Source organism: Pelodiscus sinensis, chromosome 3, assembly GCF_052426305.1.
Source record: "Pelodiscus sinensis isolate ZL-2025 chromosome 3, ASM5242630v1, whole genome shotgun sequence".
Classification (NCBI taxonomy): Eukaryota; Metazoa; Chordata; order Testudines; family Trionychidae; genus Pelodiscus; species Pelodiscus sinensis.
In genome coordinates this window covers 171,337,925-171,361,332 of record NC_143054.1, presented here as the reverse complement: position 1 = coordinate 171,361,332, position 23,408 = coordinate 171,337,925, and positions in this window count along the sequence as shown.

Genomic DNA, 23,408 nt, shown 5'->3' with positions numbered 1-23,408 from the left:
AGTTTTGTTAATTGTTTAAAAAAGGCCTCATCCACCTCTTCCACCTGGCTAGGTGGCCTGTAGTAGACTCCTAACATGATATCACCCTCGTTTTTTACCCCTTTTAGCTTAACCCAGAGACTCTCTACACAGCTATCTCCTACATTCATCTCCACTTCAGTCCAAGTGTGTACATTTTTAATATACAAGGCAACTCCTCCTCCCTTTTTTCCCTGTCTGTCCTTCCTGAGCAAGCCGTACCCTTCCATACCAACATTCCAATCATGTGTCCCATCCCACCAGGTTTCTGTAATACCAATGATATCATAGTTGTATTTATTGGTTAGCAATTCCAGTTCTTCCTGCTTATTACCCATACTTCTCGCATTTGTATATAGGCATCTAAGATACTGATTTGATCTTGCCTCCCTGTTGTGCCCTGACCCTCCTTTCTCCTTGCTATTATAGGCCGTAGTCCCCCCCATTTCCAACCCATCTCCCAGTCCCGCACATTCAGCACTTACCTGTGGGCTTTGCTCACCTGCCCCTGTCGAACCTAGTTTAAAGCCCTCCTCACAAGGTTAGCCAGTCTGTGTCCAAACAAGGTCTTCCCGCTCCTGGAAAGGTGAACTCCATCTCCGCCAAGCAGTCCCTCCTGAAAGAGCACCCCGTGATCGAGGAAGCCGAATCCTTCCTGGCGACACCATCGTCGCAGCCAGGCATTCACCTCCAGGATGCACCTCTCTCTGCCCGGGCCCCTACCTTTGACAGGAAGGATAGAAGAGAATACCACCTGCGCTCCAAACTCCTTCATCCGTACTCCCAAAGCCCTGTAGTCACACTTGATCCGCTCAGTGTCACACCTGGCAGTATCATTTGTGCCCATGTGGATGAGTAGCATGGGGTAGTAGTCAGAGGGCCGGATAATCCTCGACAATGCCTCCGTAACATCTCGGATACGGGCCCCTGGCAGACAGCATACCTCTCGAGATGAACTGTCAGGGCGACAGATGGGTGCCTCCGTTCCCCTCAGAAGAGAGTCTCCAACCACCACTACCCTACGTTTCCTCCTCGCAGCGGTGGCACGAGACTGCTCAACCTTGGTGGTGCAAGGCCTGGTTTCCTCCACTGTGGGGGGTGACTCCTTGTCTCCTGCAGAAAGTAAAGTGTAACGGTTATGTAACAACACAGTGGGAGGGTTAGGAGCAGGGGTGGAACACTGCCTGCTGCCGGAAGTAACCAGCTGCCAGTGCTCACCCTGCACCACCACCTCCTCCATAAGTGACTGGTCAACAGTCCCACATCCTAGGACAGTGACCTCAGTGGACTCCACAGGAATACTGTCCAGGAATTCCTCATGGCTTCGAATGCTCCTCAGCCTGGCCACCTCCTCCTGTAGCTCCTCCTGTAGATGATTTTAAAATGTTCCCAAATCCAAAGCATTTCCAAAATGTCAAGCCCATTCGACTTAGTCAAATTTACTTTCAGAATCAGGAAATAAATTTAAACCACTTGATTTTAAGATGAGCCTAAACTGTAAGAAATGCACATTAAAAGGGTTCTTATCTGCAGAAAAGAGGACCACAGATGAACCCTGGCAATATCTAAGAATGAATTTTATTAGAAGTTTATCCAGCCTGGTGGTAAGAATCCTTATGTAGCATTTTTGACAGCATTTTTTACCTTTATTTTTTAAAAAGAAAACACATGAAAAGAGGTTTTTGTTTTCAGGTTTGTTTTGGCAAATTCAGGCCATAGTTGCTCTGTACATAAATTTTAGTAAAACCCGTTGCTTGTGGGCCTTTCTAAGCATTCTAGTTCAATTTCACTAGCACTTTATAAATATCACCAAACTTGGAAACTCTGTTAGGCCCTTGTCCTGCATTGAGAACCACATGGATGGACCACTGCACCTGTGTAAAGCTCACTTGCAGTTTAGGGGGGCTCTGTGCTGGTTAAGGGCTTCATTGATGCAGTTCTCAGGACAGCATTGAGGCCTTCACATTTAAATTCTCAAAAACTCCCAAACTTCTGTTAATGAAACTGGAAGTTCTAACCCATTTTATTAACCTCCAAAGATTTGGTAAGATTTCTACCTTTCAAACAAACTCTCAGGATCCCCTGATTTGGAGGTTAAAGATTTGTGTGGATCACATTAAGGTGTCTGTATTTTTTTGAATGTTGCCTGATTGGTTGGTTGGTTTGTTGAGTTTTTTTTTCCATTTAAAGTGAGGACTCTTTGTCTTAGTTGGCTAGCTTAATTGTCAGCCTTATTTCATCTGGTAAAAATCTTGTTTTTAGCTAAATTGATCATGAGAGATTGATGTTAATGAATGAACTCACTGGGGTATTGTCCACACCATATAGCTTTTAGTGACATAGCCATGTTGGAAAAAGGTGGGCAGTATAAACACTGTGTATCAGCACATTTTTCAACAAAATATTTCCACTCCCTACAAGCAGAGTTCATGTTGTTGACAGGAGAGCACTTTTATTGGGCCAAGTTCTGTTTTTGAGAGAGGCAAGCTTTTGAGACACACAGGACTCTTCCACAAGTACATTTTCAAGATGTTACCTCAACCAACCTTGTCCCTCTAATATCTTGAGACTGACATGGACTAATAGTTTTGCTGAAGTAATTATTTGTTCACCTCTCTTTTGATTTCAAAGAGAGAAGAGATAATCTCTTTAACCTGTTCTTGTTGTTAAGCTTTAGGTGTTCTCTTTAAATTCAGTGGATTTAATTAAAAAGTACAGCTCGAGCGCCTGATTGTTTTTAAGGTAAGTTAGAATTAGTGTTTGAATTTTCTAATATGGAAATAAATTGCACTGACTTTTTCCATGAACCTGGAAAAATAAAGTAAACTTTGGCACAAGGATAGTTCAACTGGAATCTCTCAGTCATATCTGCTTGTATCTGGGAAGCCAAAACAATAAATCTAAACCATGAAAATAATAGAGAATAATCATAGTCAATAAAATACATTACAATCATACAGCTGTGTTCTCATCTCTAGAGTGTGTCACTGTCTTGGTGGATGGTAGGGTAGAATACATTAAGGTATAAGGAAATGGACTCTTCCATCTTTAGATTACCAATTTGAGTCTATCCTGTATGAGTCATGATGAAAAATGTTGTCTATATCACATTGGTTTTTTGAGACTATGTAAAATGAATGTGTGGTTTTCCAGTCCAGTGTATATCAAGTAAGGCTATGACTACAATGCACAGTTATTTCAGAATAAGCTATTCCAGAATAGTTGTTCCGAAATAGCTAATTTTGAAATAGCACATTTATATTGCAGGGAAACTTCAAAATTAGTCTGAGGCAGGCTTCCCTAATGTAGACATGCTATCTTGATTTAGAGCCACAGGAGGAATAACTTAGAATGGACCTGTGAGGGGCTATTTTGAAATAGAAGTAGAGCATCTACACATGCTTTATTTTGAAATAGCTATTTCAGAATAGGCATTATTATTCATAGAATTACATTTACAGAAGTCAGAATAAGCTGTCCATGATTTTGAAATAATTTTGTAATACGGAATTGCTGTGTAGACACTCGCATAGTTATTTCAGAATAATGACTGTTATTTCGAAATAACTTTGTTGTGTAGACATACCCTAAGTGTCCTTCTGGAGAAAATTGACAACAGAATCAGCAAAAAGACAAGGGTGAATTTATCTTAAATGACTTAGGAGCCCAAGTCCCATTTTCATGTCACTTACGATCCTATATTCAAAACTGATTTAGGTTCCTAAGTCCCTTTTGAAAATGGGACATCAGTTATTCAGACACTTTTGAAAGTTGTATAATAAGGGTTTTAAATGGGTGACTCTCAAACTTCTAGAGATGGTTGAAGCATGTTAGCAGAATGCTATATCTTGTATGTGCTGTCACCATTGCTAGTCTGAATCAGTTTTATTCTCTTAAAATATCAAGCTCATAGCTTAAATAAATAAATAAATATACAGAGAGAGAGAGAGAGCGAGCCCTATTAATTAAGTATAACTGAAATTTGGAGACGAGGGATTAATAGGAAAAAGTTGGTAGCGATGTAATGATAGATTATAAAGGCATTTATTTTGTAAAATGATGATTTTATGTAAAAAAAAAAGCAACATGTAATGGCTACTACATTACTCAGTTATTTCTTTTACATGGTGAAACAAATACAATAGTGCTAAAAATAAAAAAGATATTGTGTTTTTCTCTAGGGAAATTGAATGCTTGATAGCTCTACTCAATTAGTTGAATTAATTTGCTGCAGTTTGAAATATTGCTTAAGAGTAACAGACACAAACTAGCATGAAGTGAATTTTTTGCTCAAATAGTAAATTTGTATAAAATGCATCTTTTGGCAAAATGAAAACGTGAAATTTTATTTGAGCAGGTTGAATGGATTGTTTCTACATTTTTGAACAAATCATTCAATGTTTCTTCTTGTAACATTTTGTATTTTTCTCATTAGAGGAGATAATCCCCCAACTCCCAAATTCAGTTTCTCTATGAATCTAACCAATTTTGTTTTTCCTTTGGATTTCTTTTTCTTCCACTCCATTTAAATGAAACATCACAAACTTTGATACATTCTGAAACTGACTGTGGGAGTCAGTTTACCCCATTGCACTGCTTTGGTGTCCAGTCCTCAGCCTGTCCTCTGATCATCCAAGGAATACACTCCACTCTCATTTCATATAACATTCATCCCCTTGGGGCCTGGTTTATTACAAAGATTCTTGCTCTGCAGGTTTTCATATGTAAACCATCCTTCTAGCTCTCCGTGTTTGGTCTTCTCTCGCCGAAGTGGTGCCATAGCAATTTTGCTCTTTCCTGAATTCTACTGCAGGCCCTGCTTCCCGCTACTCCTTGAACATCTGGCACTGTGTGGGAGCAGACTCTTTTGTAGCAGGAGCTGCTTTTGTTCTGCCATGAAGTGAGTCCTATTAGTTACAAACAGCTGCAACCATGCCTAGAAAAAAAATTAACCATTTCCCTGCCAATCCAGGGATGAGTCCTAGCACCTCATTACACTGCCCTTGCTAAAGTCAATAATAATAATAAAACATGACTTACGGCTAGGCCATTTTATTAGTCTTTTCAAACAGTACCTTATTATCATGGGCCATATCATGACTTCCTTACTCCCCTGCATTGGCACCCATGTCATGGATGACAATGTGGAAGGGGGGAAGAGGTACTGCAGAGCCCCTGCTCCCCCTCCTGCACACTTAGGTAGAGAGTGGACAGGCTCGGGGGAGGGGAATGTGTAGAACCTTAGTGCCACCTGGCCATTACAGCTGTATTGGAGATGTATGTGGAGATAGAATCATAGAGTACTAGGACTGGAAGGGACCTCGAGAGGTCATCGAGTCCAGTCCCCTGCCCTCATGACAGGACCAAATACTGTCTAGACCATCCCTGATAGACATTTATCTAACCTACTCTTAAATATCTCCACAGATGGAGATTCCACAACCTCCCTGGGCAATTTATTCCAGTGTTTGACTGCCCTGACAGTTAGGAACTTTTTCCTAATGTCCAACCTAAACCTCCCTTGCTGCAGTTTAAGCCCATTGCTTCTTGTTCTATCCCCAGAGGCCAAGCTAAACAAGTTTTCTCCCTCCTCCTTATGACACCCTTTTAAATGTCTGAAAACTGCTATCATGTCCCCCCTCAATCTTTCCTTTTCTAAACTAAACAAACTTAATTCCTTCAGCCTTCCCTCATAGGTCATGTTCTCTAGACCTTTAATCATTCTTGTTGCTCTTCTCTGGACACTCTCCAATTTCTCCACATCTTTCTTGAAATGCGGTGCCCAGAACTGAACACAATACTCCAATTGAGGCCTAACCAGAACAGAGTAGAGCGGAAGAAGGACTTCTCGTGTCTTGCTCACAACACACCTGTTAATGCATCCCAGAATCATGTTTGCTTTCTTTGCAACGGCGTCACACTGCTGACTCATATTCAACTTGTGGTCCACTATGACCCCTAGATCCCTTTCTGCCATACTCCTTCCCAGACAGTCGCTTCCCATTCTGTATGTGTGAAACTGATTGTTCCTTCCTAAGTGGAGCACTTTGCATTTGTCTTTATTAAACTTCATCCTATTTACCTCAGACCATTTCTCCAATTCGTCCAGGTCATTTTGAATTATGATCCTATCCTCCAGAGCAGTCGCAACCCCTCTCAGCTTGGTATCATCTGCAAACTTAATAAGCATACTTTCTGTACCAGTATCTAAATTGATGAAGATATTGAATAGAGCCAGTCCCAAAACAGACCCCTGCGGAACCCCACTTGTTATGCCTTTCCAGCAGGATTGTGAACCATTAATAACTATTCTTTGAGTATGGTTATCAAGCCAGTTATGCACCCACCTTATAGTCGCCCCATCTAAGTTGTATTTACCTAGTTTATTGATAAGAATATCATGTGAGACCGTATCAAATGAAGCACTGTCTCATGGTACATCTCTTCCAATCAAAGTGGGAACAATTACAATCCAGTTCCAGCTACTAGAGTACACTGATTGCAACTTTTCAAGGCAATCTGTTTTCTAAAATTAGTTTCTAGCTCTCAAGGTTATGGGAAAAAATCTTGAAAATGTGACCTTTGTGCACCCTGTTGGTGCAAAAACTCGAAGGCAAATAGGAAGAAACACAAACTTTTTTTTGTTTTTCTTTGTTTTTTGTAAATCTCATGATTTTAAGCCAATTGCATGATCTTTGGGGCCTGACTTCTGATTTTTTCAATGTTTGGAGTTTAAAATAATGGATTATGTTTGGTACCTTTTTGTACAGTATGTTCCATTATTGTTCTACTTGGTCAGTACACTTGGCATTTTAGTGAGTTCATAGTGGCAGTTTTAAAAGAACCAGGTGGCTTGATCGAAAGCATAACTGACAGGCTATTAGTGCAGTGTGAAAAGGTGATACTTTAAGACCTCATGATATACCAAGTCATGGCAAATATATCTTTTTATTTATTGAAGCTGAGTTTCTCAAAGGGGCTGAAGAGAACTGGATACTCAAATCCCACTGAAATTCAATGCAGTTTAGGCAGGTGTTATCCTTTGACTCCTTTGAAAATACTAGCCAGCCTGGATTTTTTTTATATAGCCTAGGCTCCTGAGCCTTGCATAAAAAGTAGCTATCTAACTGTACTATTGCCTCTACATTTCAATACAAAAATGAAAGTGGACTTGTACCACCAATGTTACAAAAAGTCTGTCTATAGATATCTTAATTTTTAGAGCTTTATCATGTGCTTGCTGCTGTATGAAATATGTGGCTTAAAAGTAAACTTTGTTCTTTACTAGGATCTGTAAGTCGTTGCCTTTATAGCAAGAGGAAAAGTTTAAACCACCTGATACTTAGGCATTTCCACCCCGTTTTATTTATTATTTCAAAAAAATGATGGGCTGCATGGTGCCTGAGCATTATGAAGCTATACAGGGCAGTAATAAGGAGTGAGGTACCCCCACCTCTAACTCTGGAACGTAAGAGCTCCCTACAATCACAGTCACTGTAAAGGGAGTGTTAGGGATGCACCTGAGATGCTTCAGATGACAGAAGTTGGACTGGGAAAGGAGAAGGTAGTGCTATGGTGCCATCCTCTGCACGTGCCAGCAAGCAAAGCTGGGAATGTGCTGCACTCTGAAAATGGGTGTCCCTAATTAATCCCTGGTTTTTCTCCCACTGGCATATTAGGAACGTCTCCAGTGCAACCCATGGGCAGCATGGATTCTTCATTTCTCTTACTTCAGGCCATTTCTGTTGTACCTTCTTTGATAGTATTTCTTAACAGAACCATAAAGAGCATGATTTTTCAAATCAGCATTCCCTAGCAGTGTTTTGTGAGAAGGCTAACTCCTGAAAACTATCTCCAGGATGAAAAGAAACATACATACACATCTCCGTCTTAATAGTCATCATGCAGGCCTGGCTACCACCATCCTCACTCATCATGTAGAACTATTGAACAGAATGCGTATACTCCTCTGTCAAAGTAACGTCAGCAAAGTCAAGGCCCCAGTCGTTATTATTGTTTGAACTGGCACAAGGATAATCATTATGCCCATGTTAAATCATCCTCAGCAGTCTCACAGCTCCATAAGGAACCTGTTTTGGGTAGATTGACAAGATTTATTTTTCTTGTGGAAATGTTGGACTCTCAGTGTGAGGTGTCAATTGGTTAAAAATGGTACAGGCTCCAGATAGCTGGTGGTGTTGCTCTGCATGAAGCTAATGGTTTCAGTAGATAGGTCCATGAGCTAGATAGTGGCACTGTTTTTCATTTTAGACACCCCCACACAATCTATTCTTCCCAAGTTCTAAATGTATGAGCATGTTTAATTGCAAACTGAATTGTGGCATAATACAACACAATTGTAATTGGGAGATTATGCTAGTTTTAAAAAAGCCATAAGCATACTGCTCATTAAGTCTAACCGGAACAAGAAGGCCTCCACAATGATATTAGGCCTGATTCTGATCCAATTTTATATCGGTGTAAATCTGTTGGTTTAAAAAATGAAATGATTCCTGCTTTATACCAGCCTGCATAAGATTAGCATCCAGCCCTTTAAATACAGTGATTATGTTTCTCAGTCTAATTGGTGAATTTAAAAGTTTGAATCCATTTAAAAACATTCAGGAAAAGGTTCATCTTGTTTTGTTTGTGTTTTTTATCACAGGAGCAATAGAATCGTGGTACATATTGATGCATATTTATGAAGCATGGTTTGTCTTTAGACATGTTACATGATATCACATAGCATGGTCACAGTGGGGCTCGCACACTACCTGGGCCCCTGGGCAAGGTGGAGGAGGGTTGGCTCCGTACTCCCAGAAACCCCCCCACTCCCAGCCCAGACTGTGCCGCATGGTGATTTAAAGGGTCCAGGGCTCAGGTGGCCATTTAAAGGGCCCAGAGCTCCAACTGCCACCACTTCTTTGGTAGCGGCAGCAGCAGCTAGAAGCCCCTGGCCTTTTTGAATTGCCAAGCCCCGGGGCAACTAGCTCTTCCCTACCCCTTGTTAGTGGGCCTGCATGGTCAACAACAATCACATTTTAAAAAGAAAGTACAGGTTCTAACTTCTGCAAGGTAGAGGATAAATATTTTTCAATAATGAACAATTGCGATATTTTTCACACTGAGAGATAATGAAAGAGAAAAAACCCAGGAATATACTGCAAATCTGCCATATATTATCAGGGCAGCTAATGGTAATATTCATGCCTATTTTCTGAGAATTCTTGCAGTCTGTGCAGTTCTAATATGCCCAGTACCATGCCAGTTGGGCACCAATAGCAGGGAGAACTTTCAGAAATCTTAGAATTATACAATTAACTTGGGGGTTATTGTGTGTGCTAATGTATTGTGTTGTTTTTCAGAACTCCCCAGTAATACCACAAGACCAATAGTGGTAAGTCTCAAGGAGATCTATTTTTTCCCCCTTTTTTAAAGTTTGGAAATATTAACTGAGTACTACAGTGTCATAGGCAGCTAGTATATGAAATGTCTATTAATATAATATTGTGGTATTGTAAATGAAAGATTTGACTTTGTAGTAACATATCCACAGACACCCTGTGAAAAAAAGATATTGACTGTTTTTCAAGACACTGAAAACTAATAGCTGTACGTATATAAATAAAGGGAAAATACCATGATGTACAATTAAGGTTCTATCACTACTACATTTGGAATGATCACATTATCAATGAGCAGAAAAGCTCTGATTTTGTGATGCTGATGATTCGAAACTATTACCCCATTTGTGCATCTTATTATGTGTCATGTATGTCACAGAGCAAATATTTAAGAAAGCTTGATACTGTTAAAAAGTATATTAGAACTATTTCTCATATCCCTCCGCCTGTGACTCCTGTGAGTTTTACCATCAGTTGCATTGTTCAGGACTCAGAGGGAGAGAAATGTCGCAACTAAAAAATGCAAAGATTGAAAATCATTTTTCTCTTTTCTCATAATCTCATATTTTTAGATCTATTAAACTAGCTATCTATGAAACTTCCATTACTGGGTTGCAAGAGAGAAAACTTTGGTTTTTAAAGTGAACCTTATTCTCTATTAACCAGGAATGATTCATGCCTCTCCTGGGCCACAGGCTGGAGAAATTCCATTTTTGGCAGGAGGAAGTGGCTCTTTGAAGCAGCTTAAAGTGTGAAATGTTAGGATAAGTACCCAGGTGATGGATTAATGGGCAGATGATGTGGCCACAGGCTACATTTGTTGATCATGTGGCCGTGCAATTCATCATATGTCTTTTTAATTTATCATTTATCTCTATAATATATAAGGCACATGTAAATTCCTACATGAAGAACCTGGTTAACTTAGCATTAATGTCACCTTAATGCATTTGCAATCAATATAATCACTAAAACTCAAATCCAAATGGATAACTGATTGCAGAGAGAGACATATCTTCGATTCATTTAGCAGCCCGTTGGTGCTTAGAAAAAGTGCTACTGCTTTGCCATACAGGATATGCTGTACTTCTTGTTTATAAAGAATATAAAAGGCTTCTCACTCTCATAATTGTGTGCATGGCTATGCAAAGAGAAGAGTTTTCGAGATGAATGGTATGAGAAGTATGCCTTGAAAATGGGACTTTAGGATTAAAACAACTAGAGATATCCCTTCCATAAAGTTTGGGATGTTCAAAATTACTCAGCATTGGCCCAAATCTGCTTGCATTGAAGTCAGGAGGAAAGCTCGTCTAATACTGAGTATACCATTACTTCATATGGGCCAGGCTTTCGTAGGATTTCAATATTGGGAATGAGGCTGGAGAAAAACCAAAATACTTGATTTTCTCAATCTGTAGTAGTTATAGTTTCCATAATGTGTCCTCTTTCCCCCATGAATGTTGGCCACATTTTGGAATAAAGAAGCCTATTCAAGTCCCTGCAAGAGTATTTTACTGTACATAACATTGATGTCTCATGAATATCTATGGGCAATCAGAAATTCATAGCATTTTTTGCCTGTTTACAAATCATTGCACATATTAATGTGCCTCAATCTAAGCAATATGTTGTAGCTGTCCATTCTATCAGTCTTTAAATAAGACTGTGATGTAGTGTTGGTACCTTGTTGGTTGCTATGCTGGGCGATGGGCTGTTGGTGACCCCCACTGGCGGCTATTTGTAACACGGCCCAGCAAGAGAGGGGATGAGTCACTATGCAAGGGGCTCCCAACCTATCCGACCAGTTGGCTCCCAGGGAGGGAGACAAAGGAAGGAGGGCGATGTCCAGCCACTGGCTGGGGGGCAGGACTGGAAGAGGGTTTTAGTTTCTGTCTGGAATCATGGAGAAAGCAGCCTAAGCAAGGGGCTGGGATTTAAGGGCCCAGTCTCCCCCATCTCAAGGGGGGCTGAGGCATCCTAGGCCTACCCTGTAACCAGATTACATCTATGCTGTGCTGTATACTGGAGAAGCAATAAACTCCCTCTATTCTACCAGCTGGTGGAGTCTGTTCGTGCCACTACGGGGGTGCAGGAGGCAGGGGAACCCCGATGCGCCACCACAAAGACTAACAAGTGATATGTCATTAAAAGAATGTAAAAATAATCCACTAATAAATCTACTATTTTTTTTTAATTAAAAATATAAATGAATGGGAAAAGGAAAACCTCTCCATTGAAATGAGAGAATACAGCACCAGAGACAGAGAATTTATCATTCTGTACACTGGGAAACTGCACAAAAGTCTTCATTCAATATAATGCTGTATGTAAATATATAGTAAAACACACTCTATTGTAATCTATGTTTAAATAGCTACTGCATAGAAATATTACTCTGTACTAAATTCTAGCTCTTCTGAATAATTATGATAGTTATAAGTACAATACAATATAAAGTTGTGTTATTCAATTGAATGGCAGAAATACAATGGCAAACAAGTCTGAATAATGTCTAATTTGCTTTGATTTGAGCAGACTTTTCTCTTGCCAAGTCAAAATAATTTTATCTACTTTTAAATTGCATTTGTAGTCAATGAAATGCCATAAATAAACACACTAAATCTGACCTCATCTATCTGAGGCCAACAGATTTATGTTTAAGTCAAAGCCAGTAGGAAGTAGAATGAAGCTTTTCCTTTTTGCTCTGAAAAAATTACCATGAAACCTTAAAAATGTTGGTAGGGTTACCGTATTTGAACTTTCAAAAAAGAGGACACTCCTGAAAGGGAGTGTAACTGTATCTGCCAACTCACATTGTATTCATGTATTAACACAGTAATACAATGTGAGTTGGTAGATAACTGATACAGATATTCTACCTGAATAAATTGCAGGTGCAAATATTAGCATTTTTACTACTTATCCTTTGCACCCACAACACAGGAAGCCAAAGTGAGCTCTTCCATGCAGTGCACTAACATTGTAATGTATCAAATATTCTAAGAGTTGAAAATTGTGTTGTGACAGAGATGAGTAGCCCCGCTGTCTCAAAACAGAACCAGTCTTTGATTCTAAATTTGACATGACTGCTGTTGTGCTTTATTTAGTCTTCAGTATAATTAGGTCAGTGTTGAAATGAACAATTAACATGGGTTGGTATTACACACCTGAGCACAACTGCTCTTTTCTGTTTATTTTGCTTTCTGCATTAAAAAAGCTTTGATGTGCTGTCATTCTTTTTCAAGATCTGGTGTAAATGCTGATGTATTGGGATATATAATGGTTGCTAATTTAGGTCAGTGGGATTTATTTTCTTCAGAAGTGAGAAAGGTTTACAGGATTTCAAAAAGTCATAGACTGTAAGACCAGAAGGAGGGACCCTTATGATTATTAAGTCTGACCTCCTGAATATAACAAATCAAAGAAGCTCATCCATGAGTTTCTGCATGAGTCTTATAACTTTTTTGAGCTATAGCATGTCTTAGAAATACATCTAGCCAGGAATTTGAACTGAGGAGGAGAACGCTCTTGTAGGTAAAGAACGGGCCTTTGAATCAAGGAATGTGAGTATTTTTCCAAATTTCTGCATTGGCTGCCTATGTGGCCTACACAACCTTCTCTAATCTCTCTGTGGCTCAAATTCCCCATCAGTAAAATGGTCATAACAGTACTTCCCTTCCTCACATAGGCACTGAGAATAAATTCATGGCTGGTTGGTATTCAGATGGTTATGCTGTGGAGCATCATAGAAAATCCTGCAAATAAATAAACAATGCTGAGTTGAGGTCTGTCAGTGGCATTAACTCTTACACTTCCTTCCTATTACATGTGGATTAAGAAATTTAAAAAGTTATAAATGCACAATAAAATATATTTGAATATAACTATCTGAAAAAGCCAGACCTCTGAATTCACTTCTTGTGTCTCAGAAATACTCAAATGCAAGTGAAAGATATGCCCAGTAGAGTACTAAGATTGCAAGAAGATGGCTGGTTGGTTTCTACCCAAAAATACCTCTCTTGTTAATTTTCAGGCACCATTAGATTCAAGGGGACATGACTTTTATCCCAGAATGACTCCAGTAGGACTTAAGCAGATGCTCAAAGTTAACCATATACCAATGTGCTTGTTGGGGTGCTTTCCAGATTTGGGGGGTCTTACGTGTAATATGTTTGGGGTAGAGACTGTATCTTGCTACATGTTTTCACAATGAGCTCTGACCTCAGATGGGGCCCGTAAGTGCCATGGTAGGACAAATAGTAATAATAGAATGTTCATTCCCATGCTTTTCCTGTCATACAAAAGCCTTTACATTGGTAATGTAAAAGAAGGTGGGTTGTGCTCAATGGTTTTTTATCTGACACAGCTCATATATTATTTGAGAAAAACACTGCATTTGGGATGATGACCTAGCAAGTAATTTTAAATGGGGTAATGCTGCAGGAAGGCAGAGTCTTACCAGATAGAAACATATTGCCGTTTGATTGATTTCTGAAAGATGACATTGTATTTAATGAACCTGTAAAAACTCCCATTTGCACATCGGAAATAAGCACTTTCCTGTACAAATGGGGAAAATCTCGCACCTGTCTGATGAGTTTTGCGAATCAACCATTTCACAGCTAGTGCTGTGAAATTCTAGCCAAGCACCTTTTTTTTTAGTGGGCCCCACACAAACTGGTATCTATATCAATCTATGATTATTTAGCAGGGAATTTGTACTGTGGGAAAGATGAGGCAATATGCCCTCTCTCCACACACCAATCTTTGGTCTACAGTAGACCAGGCAGGTTGGAATGCGTTGCTGGCTTTGTCTTACCTTAATCCAAAATGCCGCAGCACCCACACTGTGGGGGTTGACAGGAGCACTTAGTCCCATTGGATTCCCTTACTCCTCACAGAATAAAGAGTATGGGACGCCAGCAGGGGCTGCCCTCAGCATTCAATTTGGGGGTCTACACTACACATGCTAAACTGTACGCTAGGAGATTGGCCTCGGGAGGGTTGATATTCTTTGTAGCATCCCAAGAGTCTGATCAAAAGCCTATTGAAGACAGCAGAGAGATTTCAATAAGCTTTGGATCAGTTCCAAATGCATTGTCCTTTGAGTAGTGTCCTTATGGGTCAGAGGCATAGCAAGGGTGTTATGCAACCTTTTGCAAAGGCAAAATTTGCGCCCTCCTCACCACCGCCATGCGGCAAGGCCCCAAACCAGGTGCACGACTGAGCCCAACTCTGTGAGGACAAGGGGAGCTTGTACCATATCTTCCCCTGCTCCCTCAGTTTGGGTCTGGGCCCCTGCACGCACTAACCTGCCGGCGGAGAGGAGGCTCCAGCTGGTGGCGGTGGGCAGAGGAAGAGCTGGCGAGCCAAGGAATGACAGAGGGGGACTAAATTGGTGCCCCCCACAATGTAGCGCCCAGGAACAGCTGCTCCTCCTCATTATGCCACTGTTATGGGTGCTTCACCATAGATGTATCTCCTGCCCTGTGCTGCTGATTGAAGAATTTTGGTGGCAGTGTTCATTTGGTGCATGCATACGCTGCCCCTCCTTGTGGTCTGCCAAGAGACTAACCAGCACTGGGCAGGTGGGCCCTCCTCAGTTCCTTCTCAACTGCTGCTGGTTAGAGTCAGAGTTTTAGCTGCCCATTAGTGACTCACTATCATCTATAGAATTTCTAATTAGCTCTCTAATCTTTTAGAGCTCCCTTTTCTTTTTCAGTCCTTTATGTTTTATTAATTTATTTACACTAAAGGGAAAAAACCCTTTAAGCTTCATTTTTGTTTGACGCTCCCATTCTCCACCTCCCAGTTCATCCAGGTGTCATGAAGTGCCTCAGTTACAAAGAATCTATCCCATAGTTACTGATGAATATTTTCAGTGTGTCCATTGCCTGGGAGAAAACCGCATCTCATAGAAGTGTGGGTTTTTGCCAACAGTTGAAAGCCAGATCTAGAAAGGACAGAGCACTGAGAAAGAAAGCTTCTCTTAATGGAACCAGCTTAGGAGTTGCACCAAGACTCTGGAAGGTTAGACTCCTCACTACAACCTTCTCTATCTAATGGAGGTGAGCCTAAGAAGTCAACCATAAAGCATTCTCATGAGGTCTGAAAGAAGAGATCCATGAGTCCTCACAGTGAGCCCCCAACCAAGCCAGAAACATTTTTTTTTTATTTGCTCAATATCATCAGTGACATTTATGGCTGGACCTCCCTCCGCCCACAATACACCTGAAAATCCTGGAGGAACAAAGACTTAACTGGGGGCTGGGGTGTAGTGCTGGTCCCAGGCAGGAAAGAAGGAAGCCAGCCTGTGAAGGCAAAAGTTAACTTGCTTGTAATATTTAATTGAGTGAGTCAATGACTGATTCAAATACTAACGGGTACATTAGGCTTAGATTGTTGTTTTGTTTTATTTCTTATGTGAATCTACTTTGATCTGTTTGCTATCACTTATAATCCCTTAAAACCTATCTTTCTGTAGTTAATAAATCTGTTTATATTTTTCCTATAGTACTGTCAGGTTTTTTATCAGGGCAGGACAGTACAGCTCTTGGGTCCTGAGCTAGGGGATATTTTGGCTGTAGTCTTTCTAATGTTGATTCATTGCAGAGGCTGGCCAGAGCATTCATGAACACAGCTATGTGTGGTCCCTGCCTTTGGATGTTAGTGAGTGCAAGCTTGGAGGGCGTTGCAGTATGCCGCACCATCACAGTGCAAGAGGAAACCCAAATTGGTGAGACAGAGAGCTCAGCTGTATCTCTGTTCCAGGTGGAGCACCTCTGAGCCCCCTTGATCTACCAGCTTGGGCTCACTCTCATGCTGTACTGCTATGGCAAGCTGTAAGAGCTCCCAACCTGCACAGTCACAAGCATGCATGCAGGTAAGACACGCCCAGCTGCAGTTACATGAAGACACTTTCACCAGCCTCTGCAATGAACTAACAATAGAAAAACTAGAGCTAAGGCAATGCTTAGGTCCCCACACTGGCCCGATCTCTCAGATATAAAACCAAAATTATACTATCTTGTGCTGCATGGGGAACTGTAGGGAATATACAACAGCCTTTGTCCCCAAATGAAGATTCCCATACACAAAAAAAAGTGTATTAACTACAAAAGGTAGATTAAGTGATTATAAGGAGTCGCAAACAGCTCTGTGCAGATTATGTAGCAAACAAACAAACCCCACAAACTACTTTTAATATACTAAATAGATTAGACATGAAGAGCAGATTCTAATTCAAAGAGATTATAAAAGCAGGCTGCAGATTTTAAGGAGCAAACTGCATTTGCCTTACAGTTTGGAATCCCCTGGTGTTCCAGTCACAGGCTAGAAATCCCTTTAGCCTGGGACCAGCATTTTCCCCAGTTTAGTGTTTGTTCCTCAGGTATTTCCTGGAGTTTTCTTGGATGGGGAGTGAAGAACACCAGATGATGTTTATTCCCTGCCTTGTACAGCTTTTGCATATGGTGGGAATCCTTTGTTTCAGAGCGTAGTTCCCAGACCCCTTAATGGAAAAATCCTGATATCCCAAGTCTAGAGACATGTGGTCTCATAATAGGCCTTGTAGAGTCATAGCAGCCGAGGGGAGGGCACTGAAGACCCTCCTCACCTGGGGCTCCATTTGGTCTAGGGCCAGCTCTGACCTCAAGCATAAGAGTTTGAACCCTTTAAATTTATTTAAATCCTGATTAATGTAACTCTGGATTTACTCTTTACCCATAAAAATATTCAAAACTTTCTTGAAAACATCTTACCTTTTGCCCCAGTTGTATCATGTGATAATGAGTTTCACAGATTAATTGTGATTTATGAAAAAAAAGTATTTGCTTTTCATGTGGGAATCTTTCCATGTGTCTGATAAATTTTAACCCTGTATTTTTGAAACCCCTGTTACTTCTGATATACAATTTCTGATCAGGACTAAATGCACCATTCCAGGGAAGAGTATAAGACTGTCACATGATATTTTCAGTGTTATTTTCCATCCCATTCCTGATGCATAGTAATGTTTACAGTTTTGTCCCCTTTATTTCCCCTAATACTTTAATAATCTTATAAAAGTAATCTACAATGTGCTTAAAGAGAGATTATCTTTTTTAATGCTGTATGCTGAAAACAGTATAAGATTCTTGAATTTCTAATTGACCAGAACAATTTTAATCTTCCCAGTGACCAGAATATTTCAGTTCGTCGAATAAAAGTGATTTGCCCTTATATATGAACCCAATATTTGATCCTATTTTCATGCAATGCTATTATGTAAAATGCTACAAATACCTTTTTTAATCCTTGTAGCACACAAGTGTGCCAAACAAGATTACAAATCTTGATGAGTATTTTAAAAACCTAGGTAAAAGAGATCTTAATGATACCCTGATGACATTAACATGAGCAGAACCCCTGTTCAGTCAGGAAACACGCATAGAGAAAGTTATGTTAATTTAATCACAACACTGTAGTGTGAAACTAGCAGCTGGCGTTTTGATTTTGAGTGTTTACATCACTAAGTTACCCTGTCACTTTGCAACAAACATCTGGCACTAAAATTTCAGATATGGAGGGCAAATTGCAGATCAGTGTCTGAGCAAGAGGTTTATTTAGAGTTTACTGGCCATGAGTCATCAAACAAATCTCTGTTTTATAGTTCCCTTCTCGCTAGATATCTCAGCTTGCACTGCAGAGTACACAACAATCTTTGGTATTTCTAGGGCATCTTTAGATGTATGCTGACAAGATGCTATGGAAAAAAAAATCTTTGGGGGATTTTAGAATGATAATGGAGAGTGCTTGAGGAACTAAATCCTGAAGGTCTACCTCAGGTAAAGCCTAGTACAGGCTAAATAAAATATTCAGAGTTGGCCTGTACACTGCAACTGACCTGTCTTCTTTTGATTATATACCTTGACCTCAGTCAGTGTATATCAGCAAAGAAATGCTGCCTTGCCCCTAAAACTTAGAATTGGGACTTGGTTTCAGACTCTGAAAGTTGGTGCAATAAGATATTGCCTTGCCCATCTTGTCTCTCTAATAATTATGTTGTTTTTAATATGTTTACTATGAACTCCCCTGTCTTGAAGGGTTGAAATGAAAATGAAACCGTCATCAACATTGCAGCTACTCAGGTGTCAGGAAATGGAAAATCCTTCCAAGGGGCCCCTTATTTGACTTTGAAGTTAAACACTGAATGTTCATAGTTAAGAGCTGGCAAAGACCCCACCAGACACCTCTCCCCACAGAGGTGGAAAGTTAGGATATTGCAGTAGAAGTTATTTACTGTACACTAATATGATTCTTCCAGATATGTGTCCCTATGAGTGCTGCACTGTAGATGTATCTGCATCCCTGTGCTGCCGATTGGACAATTTTGGTAGCAGAGTCCATTTAACTCATGCATGCACTCCCCCGTTCCTCATGATTCGTCAGAAGGTTAACCAGTGTTGCTGCAGGTGAGTCCTCCTCAGCTTCTTCTCTACCATAGAGTTTATAATGAGAACTCTAAGGCAGAAGGGAGGATGTTGGGCCATGGAGCACTCATAGAGCCACACAACTCTAAGAATCATCATTACTGTACATGGTGAGTAACTTTTTTTTCTTCTTTAAGTAGTGTCTCTGTGGGCACTCCATTGTAGGTGACTCCTGAGCAGTATTCCCCTCTGGAGGCTGGGACTTCATAGTTGAGTCTGTGGGGGTATGTCTACACTACCACCCTAGTTCAAACTAGGGTGGTTAATGTAGGCAACCGGAGTTGCAAATGAAGCCCGGGATTTGAATTTCCTGGGCTTCATTTGCATATTGCCGGGCGCCGCCATTTTTAAATGTCCACTAGTTCGGACTCCGTGCCCGCGGCTACACGTGGCACGAACTAGGTAGTTCGGATTAGGCTTCCTATTCTGAACTACCGTTACTCCTCGTGGAACAAGGTGTACCGGTAGTCGGAATAGGAAGCCTAATCCGAACTAGGTAGTTCGGCCGCATGTAGCCGCGGGCACGGAGTCTGAACTAGCGGACATTTAAAAATGGCGGTGCCCGGCAATATGCAAATGAAGCCCGGGAAATTCAAATCCCGGGCTTCATTTGCAACTCCGGTTGCCTACATTAACCACCCTAGTTCGAACTAGGGTGGTAGTGTAGACATACCCTGACAGATTATAATTCTGGGGTTCTGAATCTGGCACCTATAATGGCAGGGGTGGATGAGAGTTTTGAAGGGCCCAGGGCGCGAGGCCTATTGAAGCGCGGGACCCGGGGAAGCACAATTTCGCACATGCGCCATGGCCCCAGCCAACAGGCAGTGCGCGTGCACGGGGCCTATTGAAATGCGGGGCCCGGGGCAGCCACGCTGTTCGCCTGCCCTATATCTGCCACTGTATAACAGAATCCCTCAGGATGGCACAGAGTTCTGAAATGTATGTGCACATGCCCAGTGTGACACTGCACTACATATTCTTCATGGTGAACTTATGATTTGATTATAACGTAATACATTTATGCAAGATGGATCAGGTGAGATGTCATTGGAAAAGTTATGATTTGCTGAATAAAACTATCCTATTTGTATGCATGTATCACTTTTGTATCTGAAGTTATAAGTATTAACTATGTGTCTGTTATTCAAATGTATTACACCTAGGTAATGCCCACAAGACAAGAGGCTTTCGGTGGATGAGGATGGGCCTATTCAAGTCAATGAAAAAACAAAGGATCTTAGGAGAAGCTTTATCTTCCACCAGCAGAATCTTCCTGAGAATGCCACAGACAGCCTCCAAGCAATGTTAAACTTTTTGTTAAACTTTTGAATACCTTACTCTTTATTGAATTTTTACTTTTTGTAGCCCATTTCACAACTTTTATGTATGATTTGCATGCATGATTTAGCCATCATATAAGATGATAAATTTGCATGCTAGGGTCTGTGAATCTGTATTTATTCGTGCCATATATGAGCAAATAAAATCGTTTCCTCTAATCTTATAGAAATGTTGTAATTTTAAAAATAACTAAAATGTACTAACACCAAAAATATTGAACTGTTCACTGATATTGGATGGATTGCTGTTAAATAGTGTTGCAGCAGGTGGCAGTCTTAGAAGGTTAATCCTAGTCTTTGTTAGGTCAAAAGGTCACTTTTCTCACCTTTGCCCTTGAAAACTGAAACAACATCAAAGAGACCCAAAGACTAGCTAATGGCATTTTCAGTGATAAAATAGCAAGCCATATCAGTCTCTCCTGGGCCATCATTGATCCTTTGATATACTTTAATGAGCCTGACCTTCAAAAAGCTGAGCTCACCACTCGTGACTAACCAGCAATGTGAGAAGAACGCTCACAGCTTTCCACACATTAAGAAAAATGTCATTCATCTTTGCCTCATGAATGAACTGGAGAACTGGGTATGAAGAGTGCTTCCCATCTTGCAAAATGTGACATGTTCTCCAGTTCTACGTAGCGGTCTTTATCATTGATGCCCAAACATTTTCCTGGTGTCAGCATCCAGTGAAGATCCATACAGTTATTCAAAAGTGTTTTCCTTTTCATTGGTATCTTACTATGGTCATACAAAAAAAAGCCCAAGTGTTTTCATGGTGCTTCATTTCTACAAACCTTTCTTGGATGGACATTTGATCAGTGTCAATGGGGGGGAGGGGACTCTTGATTTTTTTTCCTGAGCTTCGCTTCATCTCATCTCTGCCTTCATAAGCCTGCCATCCCTTTTTCCAATGAATACAAGTTTCACAAGCATCTTAAAATCTGTTGTCTTGGTAGGCCGCAATGAAATCAAGGCCATTTCTCACCAAAGTAGCAGTGCTTGCAATGTCCATTGACTGAGTTTGTAATGCTTTGCTTAAAGCATTTACTTATAACAGAATATTGTACCAAACCACAACAGAGACCAGAAATTTGCTGGTTTGCCAGACTTTACACTTTGTGTCAGATTCAAGCCTTAGCTTTACTCAGCTGTACCGGTTCTATCAGAGTGTCGTAAATATCAGTCACTTGGTACCTCATTGGCCTTATGCTGTCAATGTGGCTCTCACAGCGAGTGTCACTTAGTGGTTTCATGGTCAGATTTGTAACAATTTTTGTGAAGATTTTTCAACTGATAGTTGATGCTGAAAACAGGACATTTATCCTTTGTAGTACTCTGATGAGAGATACTGAAACTTTAAAGTTGATGATGCTGTGTCTTTCACAAGCAGGTTGTGGGAATAGCAGCCACAAGCATGAAGAAAACTCTTGAATTCAGCACAAGAGTTCTTCCCGGACACCAATATTTCTTCCCTTCATGTTCACATCATTGTTGTAGCCTTGGCCACAGTAGTCCTGAAGTTTTCTTTTCTTTTCATTCAAAATGTTCATAGATGGTTCTGTTAGCCATTTCTGGTAGAGTCGTATTTCCCAAGGTACTCTACCAAATTGAGGAAATCACCATTATGTTCAGTGAACAACTCATCCAGGGAGCCGCAGAAAGCCACACTGTGGCTTGCAAGGAAAAGGGTAATTAAGATCAGAGACTCCAGCATGTTCCTCCAGTGCTGGGTTTCTACATTAATATTGTGCTGGTTTTCTGTGTCAATGCATTAATTCCGCTTGAACCTGGACTCAACTTGGAGCAGGCTGTAAAATGGCCTGGAGACTTTTCAAGTTGCTTCAGAGCCATCAGTCAAGTTATTAGTAAGTGTACCCAGAAAGCACAAGCACTGATTTGGCATTTATGTCAAATATTTTGTAACAAAACCAGAACTGAAGATAGAGACCTTCCTTTGGGTGCCTTGCACCTTCCTTTAAATAATCTTATGCAGACCTCTGTAGAAGGGTAATGGACTTAGATGGACATTATGACCGGTTTAGTAAGGTATTTTCTGCACTCTTAGTATACATTTGCTATATGAAAATGGTAAACTTATGCTGTTATTGTTCTTTAGTGTTATACTGAAATTCATACAAAACAGCAACATCAAAAGAACACCATTGAAGTGACTTACCTTGCATTACGTAAGAACTCTATGGCAAAGGGCAAGGTAAAATCAGTGTCTCTAGTCTAGGTCATCAATCAGTTGCCTACAACACAAAACCATTTTTTATCTTCCTTCAATCCACAACTTCATTCACTACAGACCCTGGATAGTTAGAGTCCCTGGCCAGGCCCACCCGTTCTGCCTGAGGCCCCCCTCTTGCATCCCTCTTCTTACCCCATGGAAGCCCAGAGCCCTGATCTTCACTATGGCTGCCAGCTTCCCTTCCCTTCCTGGGGCTACCTGAGTGCCTTCAGCCCCAGAGTGCTTGACAGGCAATGCATGTCCCCTGCAGCCCCCTAGTACCAAATAGGTGCATGACACATAGCCCCCCACCCTGTCCCTAAAGCACTGGGTGGCATGGTCCAGCTGTGCTAGCAGTCTTCCTGGGCTGGGGACAACTTGTGGCAAGCAGGAGGGGCCCTCAAGATGGAGTGTGTCTGGGACCACATGGGACTGTTTGGGGAGGCACGGATTTCCCCTGCCTATGCTACTGTGTGCTATACACCTTCTAACTTTTGCAATGTATGAAGTAGAGTCCCTACAAACAACACTCTTTTTCACTACCCACCTCATCATTCCTAGGACACCATCTATTTGGTGCAGTTAATTGAAAGTCTCTCAATTTAATGGTTGTAAATATTATTTTAACATGGGTAAAATAATGTGTTTTCTCCTAACCTCATGCCAATAAATGTCTGAAACATTTTTGCGGAACTTTTCCAGTACAGTTGAGCTTGAGATGGACACCTGAGGGAGGCAATTTCAGTCTGCAAGGTTAATATTTGGCACACTTCAAAGCAACTGCTTCCCTTAAAATGGGAAACAACTGGCAACCCTTACATAGGTGGCAATGCCTGTGCCACCTGCTATAATACCTACCTCTCCGTCGTCTCTCATTATGAGGGACATCACTTATTTCAGTCCTAAAGTTACCTATGTTCCACACAACTATGGCATCTCCTCA